The following is a 12,628-nucleotide window of genomic DNA, read 5'->3' on the forward strand; positions in this document are numbered from 1 at the left end:
TGTGGTGGTTCTGTGTGTTGTGTTTGTTCCTTAGATGTGTGATGCGTGTGATGTGTGTGTGCCTATGGTGTCAGGGTGCTCTCTGTGTGTATGTGCCTGCTCTCAGTGTATCTGTATGGCGTTTTGGTTGCAAAGGATTGTGGGTTGTGTGTACAGGTGTGTCGGTTGTGTGGTATTCAATATGTCCAATGTGGTCTTGTGTTCTGTCAGTGGTGTTTTTTGACCATGGTGCCTCGCATTGCCAATGGTTTTCCACCATGGAAGTACCACTGTGCTGATTTGTGGATCGTAATCTGGTGGGCGGATTTGTGTCGGGCTGGCAGTACTGGTGGTGGAACTGCCTCTTTTCTGCCCACCAGTGACCTGGCGGTTTTGAATATTTGGCAGTTTTTTGGTGGTGTTCAGTATTTGGGTTGTAATACGGCGGTCAGCAGTCTTGCCTAAAGACCACCAAGATTGTAATGAGGCCCTACGTCTGTTGCAAATTCGTCTGATACAGTTGATAAAATACCTGGTGGATGTGACTACTACTTTGAAACCTCACACTACTCTTAATTTGCCATAAAATGGAACATTGTATGTTATTTGTTTTTAAATTGTACCTTCACCCTTGCATGCTGGCTTAAATGAAGATTACTACAGTTCAAAATATAAGGTTGTGCACTGGTTGACCAAATGAGAAGGTAACAGTAGGCAACTATGTAATGATTATATTGTGTTCAGAAGATTTGGATGGGTAGGAGGGAGCCATTAGATGGGTAATGAAGACTGTATAGTTGTCAATTTTAGATCTGCACTCTTTGCAGGAACTGTGCTGGAGAAACCATTAGGTCTAGCTCTGGGTTGAGTAGGATTGGAGATGTTGCTCTTCAGTATTTTTACAGTCAGAGTTATATGGGACATATTCACGAGAATTACCAGGGGGATAGTTACAATAGGACTTTGGAAGTATTTTACAATCGTTCTGTTTCCAGCAGATTCATCCCCCTGGTTACTCTGAATGAAACCAGGAAAGACATTATAAGTAAAGAAGCTTGGGACTCTTTAATAAGTTCCAGCAATAATAAGGATTGCATTGCCTTATGGAATATAACCAATAGACCTATCCCTTATGTCCCCCAAATCCTTAAATTAAGGTAGAAATTGATAATCAGGGAATAACCCTTACCTAATTTGACACACTGTTAAATCATGTATGGAGTTAGTACCCCTGTCACTTCTGCAGCTATGCCATCAATAATTGGGGGTCAAGTGGAATTAAAACTGCCCTGTAAAGGAAGTATATTCTTTGAATTAGATTAATTCACAATTTTCTATGTCTCCAGGAACCTTTGACTGTAGATTCTTTTCCTTTAGATGGTAGCAAACAGTTCATTCACCAGTTTTATCTTTTGCAATGGGGCGAACCAAAGAGGACTCTCCATCTGAATATCAGTCTTGCTCCTGGGAACAGCTATACTGGTTAAAACCGACACACTTCATCATCAGTTTTTACACCTTAATTTGGTTGGTGGTCTTGACATGATGGTGATTAACTATTGTAATAACATGTTTATCTCTGGCAATGTTGATCTAATCAGAGATCTTGGGATGGTGGTGGATAAATGCTTATTGAATAAAGAAACTATGCATCAAATTATCTGGTTACGAGACTTCAGCACCCATTTATGTGGTTTACTGTCTACCCAGGTATGTGGGATAGCTGACTCCTTGGAGCAGGATTTACCCTATTTTGTCTAAGATAGTCATGGTACAGATTAGAACAATTTGGTCGCTTAAAATAATTTGTTGTTTTGTCCCATGCCTGGTATTGTTTCATTTCCACCAACATACTCCAGTATTGGCTATTACGGCACAACAGAGTTTCTGTGGCATATGTTGTTTTAAATAAAACATCATTTAGGGCAGGGATGGCACTGGATTAAATTAAAAATGCTGGTTATTGCTTGCATTTTATGTTTTTTTTTTCTGTACAAAGTGTACATGTGTTTTAATACCATGCCTCCATTGTCTGGCCAGTGTGTGTTGGAGTGTGTTTGCTATAGGCCACCATTTGTCTTTGCCTTTGTCTTTGTTCTCCATGCCATGTGCCGTGGGGCCATTTTGTGTAGTCTATGTCCACTGGCTTGAATATGGTATTTGTCCCTATGCCTCCTTGCTCGCTGTTATTGTTTGACTGTGTGGCTGGTGGCCACTTTGTGCATCCAGCTGCTGTGTTTTTGCAAAAGGCTTGCATGTATTCTTTGTCCTCCATGCCTTCTTGCTTGCTGTTGTTTGACCATGTGGCTGGTGGCCATTCTGTCAAGCCAGCCAGTGTGATTTGCCATAGGCTTGCATGTGATATACGTTTAAGAATATGCTTGAGGAACATTGTAGTGTATGTTTATTATGAACAAGATTATGAAGTACAGTGTTCATATTTTTGCATTTTTCATCTGCACCTCTTTGCCCTGGAGTCCTAATAGGTTTCTCATACTCCTGAATAAACATCAGCAATCAATTTTAATTTTGTAATTATTATTTATTACATTTAAACTCTTTTTTTTTTAATTTGGTTATTTATTTAATTTTTATTATTAAATTTCAATGTTTGTATTTTGTTATTTTTTTTGCATTTTGGCTTGATCAATCCACCCCATGACTGCCATGGGCGCACAGCCACACAACAGCATTATTTCTTCTAGGTATAATTCCATTTCCATTGTACCTCCTGCCTACCTTAGAGTAACACTGCACACACACCAGTATCATTCATTTTTTAAGGATTGACTGTCAAATGTGTCTCCTTTAGAAGATGCACACAAAAAAAGAGCTATATCTGTATGTTTGTTATCCTGATTGGAAATTACATTTTATGTTATATCTGTGTGATTGACTTTAAAATTGTTGGAAAAAGTGTTGTTAATTATTACCAATGTAACCAAACACACTAAATTATATCTGTGCTTGTTGCATTGCATCAGCCTGGTTGTGCAGTTGTTTCTAAAAAAAGAAGACATAGTCAACAACATACTGACCACCTGCAGAAAAATCTGCATCCATTTCACCCATTGTTTTAAAACCTGGAAACAGTTGAGGATTTTTCAGCCTGCTAATAGAGCACCAGTTAAAGCCTTCATATAGGAGGAGCCAACATGTTGGAACTCAACCTATTACATGTTACAATGTCTGTTTGAGCAGTAGAGAGAGATCAATAATTATGTAATTGAAGGAAGAGGGGATAAAATTGGGAAAGGTATGACCATGGATGTGGGCAAATGAGACCTGGACAAATGCCTGTCACAGATGTTACTCCCTTTTGAGGTCTTCACATGGGAAGTTAGCAAGAAGGGCAGTACGATAGGCCAAGCTATCCCATGTTTGTATCTGTTACAGATCCAGCTATAGAAGGTGCCTGAAAGCTTGACAGTTGCAGGTGTGAACAAAAAGGCAGAAGTGCGTGCTTTGGTTGAAAGACTAATCCTTCACTTGCCGTGTAATGCAAGGTTGCAAAATGACATCATCTTGTCCAAAGAGTACATCTGTGCCACACTACGCGATCCGTAGCACAAACAAACTCTGGCTACTTTCATTCCTTTTTTCTGAAGGGGATGATTCAAAATACATGAGGTGGATTGTTTAGCAAGCTGGGACCTGGAAGAAAAATAGCTGGAAATTACTAGAGTCCCACTCCTGGGCAGAAGGTGTGGTGTGCTGTCTTCAACTTCCAGAGATAGCAGTCTTGTCTCACAGCAGCCAACAGCAGCAGCAAGAACACCCACACAAACCACAACTATAGGAGCACCTTGAGACCCTCACGGGTGAGTAACTGTGCTTTACAAAAACTGATTGGTTGATTGATAGGAACAGAAGAATTGGCCCCAATCTCTGCTTTAGCTTTCAAGTGGCAAGTCTTACACCAAGCGCAGAGGCAAAAGCAAAAGAGGTCGAGCAAGTGACTGCACCAATGCCTGTTAAGAGGTCGTTCTAGGAGATTCTGGATGACCCAAAAGAGATCTATGTGGATCAAAACTCATTAGTGTATTGGTATGTGGAGATGCACCAATGCCAAGTACTCAGCAGCCGAGCCCAGCAATAAAGTATCTGGCTTGTCCTGTTGCCGGTGTGTCTGCTGAGAGGCTGTTCAGTACAGCTGGTGCTGTTGTCACCTCAAAATGTGAAGAGATTGACCATGATCAAATGAACCAACATTTCATACCACACAATTACACCATTCCTGAAACAGCACAGGAGGAGGAGGATGACTGGTCAGAATCAAGAATGTTATCTGACCAACTTCTAAGTGAACCACCTGAGTTTGCCGCCATAGTACTTTTTAATTATTTATTGTCAAATTTTTCTTTGCCCCAAAAAAAATATATATAGCAAGTTAAAAATTATGTTTGTGTCTGATTTATGTTGTATAACCATTTTGTAGCTACATATATAGCTGGATTTGGGTTGGACCAGTGAAGAAACCTGCAGGGTCCACTCCTATTTTCTGGTTCTTCAGAGACCATATCAGTCACTTTAGTTAACAAACACAAATCTACTTCACAACAAAACACTCTAGGTTTTTTTCTCTACTTGCTCTTCAACAGTAGTGCACTACAGGTCTATCTCACAAGGGCCAGGACTGGGACGGAGTTACTCGGAGTCAGGAGGAGGATGGAAGGACTTAGGGCAGGACTACCTCAACAGCCAAAAGAAGAAAGTTATGGACTTTAAAGGGAAACCACTATGATGAAGACTCTGAAGCCTAGTACTCAGCTATGTGGACTAGAGAGAGGTGCATTGATTTGGGAGATGCTGCTGAGTATATACTGCAGTGCTGGCTCAAATGTGAAACTCCTTATGTTCTTGCTCTGCTTCTGAGTCTTCTTGGTACGCACCAGACTCCTCATGAATCTTACTTTCCTTCTGTCCTTCTCTTTGAATTTATCATACAGTTTTCTGTTTTTCAATCTGCAGGCATTTTACTTTTCTGCATGGGAGGAAGGTGAAAGCTCAACACTCCTGCTTACCTACTGGACAGGTTCAGCCAGGCACCCAAGAGTGACAGACATTAGGAGAAAAATGTGGATGCACCACCCACTTTGTCAATACAGTGTCATTTTTCTGTCAACAATCATAATTTGTAGAACTGGGCGGGTTGCCTTTACTCCTCCACAATTTGTATTTTTCAAACCTAGATAACAGAACATTTAAATGTACACTATCTTGGGTGTCTGGAGCTGAAGGGCTGTTCGCAATGCATTTAACTAAATTGTGACATACTAGTTCCTTCATTTCCTTCCACAACAGATTGATGGTGGTGTGCTGCTTAGAGCCCTGTTATATCTTGTCATTGTTTTGTATAGAGTTTGTCTTTGTCACATCTTTCTCCAAAAACCTTTCCCCATCCATTCATCAAACCCCTAAATGTCTTCCCCGGGCTGTGTGATTTTTTGAGGTATGACTTAATTTGAATCCATAAATGGATCACACACTTAGTGGTGCAGATGTGGTGAAAGCAACTTCAACTCACTGTGGGATCTTCTATTACCTGAACAATAGCCCATATTGGCCTCATTCACCCACCAATTCTCCATTCGCCAACATCATCATTGAGGTCTTGTGTTGTGTTGTGTAAATGTTTAACCTTGTCCACTCCACCCCTGACTCTGAGTCCACTTCTCCTGAGTTGAGGATTTATTTAGTTTAGCTTGACTAGATCAACAGTGTGGCAGAAGTACGCAGAATAGTCATCGAGTGCAAGAAACGCTGGCATGAACACAAGCGCAGGACAAAGGAAAAGATGGCCAGGAACAGAAAGGCAGCTCTGCAGACTGGAGGTGGTAGTCCAGTACACCAGGAGGCCCTGGACCACATGGAGGAGATGGTCACAGCCGTCATCCCTGAGGAGATTGTCACAGGGATTCAAGGACAGGACAGCGCAGACTACCAGGAGACAACGCACATGCAGGGTAAGTCGCATGGGGAATTATAATGCACTAATGTCAACTGTAAGGGGGGGGAGGATACCGACCACAAAATGCATGGAAGTCATCATACACATGGAGTGGCATGGGTTAAGAGGTATGGCATGGGGGCATGGCCTGCACAGAGAGAAGCTGGGGCACACCATAACACTACACCAACAACAGTCCCATGGGGGCATGCTGCCATGCCAACGATGGAGCAAAGGTAAAGGCACGCCAGGAGGGAAGGGCACAACATCAAACTGACATCCTGGCACACATCAGCCACTATACCCCCTACATTAACTAGGGCCCAATTAACAACCTCTAGCCATACCGACAACTGGAATGTAACAGTGACAAAAGTTGCCACTACCACCTCTGCTCTGTGTGCAGCTCAAATTGCCAATGGCAGTAACGTCCCCATGGATCATACACACCTAAATTAGTGTGTTGAGGATGACTACTTTAACAATCCCCTGAAACAAGACAAAGGCTCCAGTCCTGTCAATTGTGAATGCCCATAGTTGCCGCAAACATCAGCCAATGTCATCAACATGAGGAGCTACACAGCACTAAGGACACATCCATGCTGCATATGCCAGGGTCCATCATGTGCCTGGGTCACAATGCAACATCCCAAATGTCATACTGCTCAGACAACAGCATTGAGGTGGAGGACACATGTAACTGGTCACTGAAATACACCTGCACAGTCAGAGGAGGAAATAGGACACTGCTACGACTATCAGGGCAATCCAATGTACCACACATTCCCCAACATCAGCTGTACACATTCCCAATGCTAACATCCATATCGTGCCATAACAAAGCTATGCATAGAATACGCTACATGTCAACTACATATAAGTGGATGTGAAAGATCAGAGACTGGGGCAGGTCCAGATTGTTAAGTGTGCTGCTAGTGCCATCAGAGCACCCACAGCCAGTGAAAGGCCTCGCCATTAGAAAGGATGTAGATGGAGGCTTGAGTAGGACAAGAAGGTGGCAATTCACTATTTGGCCTAAAACAACTCTAGAGGAGATGATGTCGACAAGTCTAATAACTTAATACAAAACATGTGACATGCAGGTGGGCCATAGGCCTGGGAGAATGCCCATCTGAAAGACTGGAGCAATGAACAGGAAATAAGATCACAATGTGAAATCATCACAAGGCAGGCATGTCACATCACCAATGCCACAACACAGACACACTAATTGTACCCTATTTCATTGTAGAGGACGATGGATCTCCTGCGGGTATGCCTGTCCAGGAATACCCTGATGACATGGATGACGAGCTGACAAACATCAGCCACCAGAACCTCCAAGATGTCCTTGGAACCTTCCAGACCCCACCTTCTGTCACAAGGAGGAGCTCAGAACAAGCAGCCATCACAGAGGACCCACCCACAACACCAATTGTAAGACCTGCCAGCTCCAATACAGCTGAGGACTCAGATGGCACAGGCACCAGCTTTGAGAGAACGGTAGTTGGAGTACAGTGGGAGCTGGCCAAGGAGGTGCGGTGGGGATGCAAACTATGGCAGCCAGCCTAGAGGGGGGGTGTTCGTGCATGATATCATCTGCAGATCAAGCAGCAGCCATGCAAGCCCTAACATCCATCCTGAAGGACTACAACAAACTGTCAAGGAATTCACCACTGCAGTAAGGGGGTTGCCACAACACCTCGCACCCCAAACCTTCCACTGCATGCACGAATGCAATCATGAGACCCTCAGGGCCGACCTGGCTGCCTACCATCATGATGTGGCTGCTATTCTTAAGAATCAGCAGATCTTCCTTGCAGAAGTACTGCCCTTAAGACCTTCACAGGTAGCAGCGACCGGGATGTCTGACTCCACGTCTTCTAACACTGAGGTGTGTGTTGCCCCTTCACAACCGCCACCACCAAGAACAGAGGAGGCAACACACACATCAGAAGAAGAAGACATGGAACAGATCACCTTCACACAGAAAGGTACCCGGAAGCACTAGTCCCTGCCACATGGCCAACTATTACCAAGGTCCAGCGCTTTGTAACATGCCAGTCTTACAACAACTGTACTCAATGACTGTTCTGCAAACCACTGTTTATCTTGTCATCCTGCCCAGTGATTGTCTCTCACTTACTCATTGGCAAATCCTGTCCCTCTCCACTGTCTGACACATCACCCCAGCATGTCAAATGCATTTTCCTTTACCACTTGTGTAGGATCACAATGGAAGATGTCACTATAATGGACTCACAATCATGGACAATGTACATATAGCACATCAGCACTTTCCAATAAATAGCACTGACATAACCACTTTGTCTCTGTGTAATGTGACACATCAACTGTGCAGTAGATAGCTGAAATGTGCCTCCTGTCAAATTACATAGCTTGTCAATCAACTGTCCTGAAAATATGTAGTCTTATAACTTTGCACAGTGGCCTGGATTGCATCATACTCTGCCCTTCCTCACGGTAATATCTGATGGAAAAAAAAAACATACACCATCATGCTGTGTTGGACAGAATAATGCTTCGTCAAGGGAAATCTAAGGGAAATCTAAGCCATCAAATAGTGGCAGCACAATGTTGTCACCATGCAATACTAACACATATAACAGTGCCCACAAATCTAAGCAAACACTCAAAAAACTGCATGGATGAAGGTGTCTGAGTTTACATCCAAATAAGTAATCATGCTGAACAGTGTCACAAATGATGTCTGTGAGTCATGAAGATGATACTACAAGAGTGCTTACGACCACTCACCTTATAAGGGTTTCCTTGAACATCACACTGCAGTCAGACATAAAAATGTTCCCCCAATACCAAATCTGGAAGCACTGTTTGTGACTTTGAAAACATACTTATTGAAAAAAAGACGTTGGGATCAATAGTAACTGTGATTGGTAGTTGCAATGAATGGTGGAATCTTTGCAAGGTAGCTCTGGGGTAGCTGCCAATCTTACAGCTCAGTTGGGATTTGTTCGTAGCATAGGACACAAATGTAATAGAACAAAATTAATGTACACTTATGACAAGGCCCTGATCAACAAGCATTTAACACATACTGTAAAGGGTTCACTATATGTTTATTAAACAGTAATGACAGAAGAGGAAACTCGGGGGAAAATCTTACCAACCCTAATCAAACCTAACTACTCATTACCCACAACTGTCCCTAACTAACCTAAGCTAAACTTACTTATCACATGTAACGAAACGTTCTAATCATCAACCCCCCACCCACCTTATGAGACGGGACACATGGAGGACAACAGATACTAACCTAAACACATACTATCCTGTACTAAACAAATATATATTTTTTTGTATTTCTTTTTTCTAAACACACAAGAACCCCAACATAGCCCATACACACAAAAAAAGAAATAATCAGGACCCCCACCCCCCACCCACTAACACTAACTAAACTAACAGCCTATACTAACCTAACACTAAGCCCCCTAAGCCCACTAAGTATAAGAACAAGGAAAGCGGAGGGGGGGAGGGAATCATGTCCATTTACAAAGTCTAGAGGTTGACTCTCCAGAGGGTCTGCTTTATGGACCACACACGCCTGTTCATATGGCGAACATCCCGGCTCAGCTGACTAATTTTACGTAGGACATGGTCCAGTTTGCGCTGCATGTCCTGAAAAGCTGCAGGGTCAACTGTAGCAGCTGGGGCGGTCTGGGTACCAGCTGAGGACGTGTGTGGGCGTGTATAGTCAATGCCTGTGGGCTGCCCTGAAGGTGGTCCACTGCTAGGGGCTGGAGCACTTGCAGACGTTGTTGGGACAACAGTCCCAGCTGTGGGTGGTGCCACCTGGGTGGAAGTGGTGGTTGTGCTGGTGGTGGCTGTGGTGGGCAAAGTAGGGCCACCCTGTGGGAAAGCCCTCTATGCTCCGGAGGCCCGTTCGTTCCTGTATCTTCGGGCCACCGTCTGAACCCCGACTCTACCAGCAGGATATGCTGGTAATTGCCCGCCTCTGGAACTCACGGACCTGGATGGGTGTCATGTTAGCAGCTGTGAAGACAAAGGCAAAAAATTACATTAGGAACTGCATTGTGTGAAATGGTACAAGAAGTACAGTGATATTTACACTTCTAGCAAAATAATCTCTTACAAGAAATTATATATACATACATCTACTGTACTTGTAACAGCTCCTATCATCATAGAGATCATTGAATGTCCCTGAGGAAGTACATGGCAAGCCAGTCTACAAAGGTCGTATCACACATAGCACATCCAAACCCTACAAGATGGGTAACAACTGGGATTAATTTGGCATCAGAGTTCTGACAGTTGTCAGCTAACAATCATGCAGCACATCCTGCGCCAATGCCAAGGCTACAAATGTAATTGTACGGGATGGAAATCTAGAGCCACATGATCTGCAAGTTGTAAATGGACTTGCTAGTATAGTACTCATGTGCTATACCTGAGTGTGTATACTAGGTTCGACTAAGCATTCACTGATTTACATGTCTGTGTAACATACTTGTATCATCAGTCCTAGGTACACTATTCACAAACCCATGCCTGTGTTTGAGGGTGGGGGGGTGGAGAAACAATTAACAATTTCAAACAACATGGACACCCAGGAAGCTTAGGAAAGCTGGACATGTGTTTGGCTCTACACACACGCCACAGGTAAGGTGTATCTACAAATATGAGACAGCAAACTCTTGACCAATCGCAGCGCCACACATTTGTCTGGAAATGCAGACCTTTGTCCACATCATATACTTCCAGTAAGGCATGACTTACAACAGACACAGAGTTGCAAGAACACCCCTGGCCATGATTTGCATGCACACCTAGGCCATTGCACTCAAGTGCCACATACTTGTAGCACTACATGTGGAGCTACATGCTGCTAGGAAGTTCACCCTACAGTTTCATAAGTACTTTTGTGAATAGGGAAGCAGAAATCTGTGGGTAAGCATTTTGCAGCCCCATTCTGGGAGAATGTGGGTCTGACAGGCAGGCTAAATCTGAGATTAGGTCCAGTGCGACTCTTGTTGATACAAGTGTTATCCACATGACTCACCCCAGTTCACATTGCGGGGCCTACAGGAATGACCTAGAATCTCTAGATAAGACAATAGGATAAGCATTGGCAAACTCCAAAATGCTTAGAAAATGAAATCCCACTCATGGAACAAGACAAATGATGGGCCAGCGCATAATACCTTGCTATGTGTTCAACACACAGGAGTCCATCAAACATCACCAGCAAACCCAACACATAACAGACATATCAACACTTACTGGAGTTGTTGGGGTCCTCAAATGAAGCCACCTCGCCCACAGTGTAGGGTGCCTGTCCACCTGTAAGGCATGGAAGGAAGAAATGTGCTCAAAATCTGTGCACTGACCAACAATTCCAAAGACAAAAAATATGTGTAAGATGGCATAAGTAAGTAAAGCCACTCAGACATGATGATACTGCATCTGATATAGCACGGCTAACATGTACATAGCATGGGTCTCCTGTGACAATTACGCACACATGCAGTGGCCCTAACTATCATGTGGTAGCAAACATGCTCCATCATTAGTGAGCAGACATAATAATGGCATGTATTCGTCTCATCATGTGCATCCAAGAGAGACATCCAAAGCCTGGTTACTTGAGGAGTGCATTACCAGTCAAACAGCCTATGTGGCCATGACACATTTATGACACATAGGTACAATGTACAGAGGGGCAGGGACATTTGTAAGCCCTCATGTTGTTACAGTTTCTTCATTTGATGTGGCCCAGCTATGGTGATTTGCACCAACCATAGAGATATGAACCCATGTGCATACCTTTGGCCTGCCATCCCTAAACGAAAGGTGGAACAACAAACAGCAAATACCAGTGTAAGATGTTAGCTGAGGCCACCTTGCACTTTTTCCCTATGTCTCCAAATCCAGATCTGACATGTATCCAAAATGATGAAGGACCACAATAATCCCTAAGATTTATAGAACTTCCGTGATCGCTTTCCTTACACACTCACCAGACACACATGAGACATATATCTGGGCCACATTGCTATCATCAATTGACGTGAAGCCAGCACTCAATTTCTGCATCATGTAGTGTTTCGAAAGTCAGTCTAGCTGTTGCGTCAACAAAGGTTGCCAATATTTTGGAAAATCTATACTTCACTGGCAAATGTGACCCATATAGACATGATTGGCTCCTAATTTGTGTTGCTGTCTGACACAAAGGCGGCACCAAATTACATTAAGCAAAAGTATTCAGTAAGTTTGCAGAGCACGTGCTTCCTGACAGCTAGCAATTGTGGTCCTTCACATAGTCCATCAATGACCCTGTATGTTTCCGAAGCATTACACACAGTCAGCAACTTAGCTGGCAGATATTGTACAAATCATCTGATGTCACTACAGAGCTTTTAATTGTGCACATTTATATGATTTGTACTCACCAACAGGGCCACCAATCACAATTCCCAGGTGGTCCATCAGATCTTGCTCCCTGGTGATGAGGTCAGCCCAGCGGTGCTTCAGCTGGTGGTCATTCCTCTGGCTCCCATACACGTGCTGCAAGTGATGCAGGACCTTTCTCCACCGGATTTGTTGTGTGTCAGTGTGATACCCCTTTATCACCCTGCCCCCTGCCTCGATCATCAGTGGGAGGAAATGGCACACCAGCCATATAAACCCCCC

The sequence above is a fragment of the Pleurodeles waltl genome, chromosome 5, assembly GCF_031143425.1.
Source record: "Pleurodeles waltl isolate 20211129_DDA chromosome 5, aPleWal1.hap1.20221129, whole genome shotgun sequence".
NCBI lineage: Eukaryota > Metazoa > Chordata > Amphibia > Caudata > Salamandridae > Pleurodeles > Pleurodeles waltl.